This window comes from Nannospalax galili, unplaced genomic scaffold, assembly GCF_000622305.1.
Source record: "Nannospalax galili isolate Female #2095 unplaced genomic scaffold, S.galili_v1.0 scaffold25701, whole genome shotgun sequence".
Lineage (NCBI taxonomy): Eukaryota > Metazoa > Chordata > Mammalia > Rodentia > Spalacidae > Nannospalax > Nannospalax galili.
The window spans coordinates 11,497-11,947 of NW_008344643.1; positions in this window are offsets into that span (position 1 = coordinate 11,497).

Genomic DNA, 451 nt, shown 5'->3' on the forward strand with positions numbered 1-451 from the left:
CTGTGATCAAAACAACAGTACTCTCTAATCCACCATGTTGCTTTTGTAGAAATCACCTGACCTTGCATGAACAGATATGTTTCTTGACTCTTTAGGATATTTTGTTCATTTATCTGTCTTATCTACGTGCACATGCAGCACACACTGAGTTAATTGCTATAATTTTATACAAAGGAAAAACATTAAGAAGAAAATATGAAATAAGATTTCTAGGCCAGATTTTCTTCATTATCCTCTCTTTTCAATTAATATGTAAATCTCATACTTACCTTACTGACTAAAATATTTATATTCAGCTATGTCTCTTCATAAATTTATGTAAAGTTTGTATTAGAATACACATATAACTTAATTTTAAGCTTCGCGCCTTTCTTTTTGTCTTGTCTTATGGCATTGGGAATGTTTGTGCTATTGTTTTAGATGGAGATAATGATAATAGGCATTTTGATTT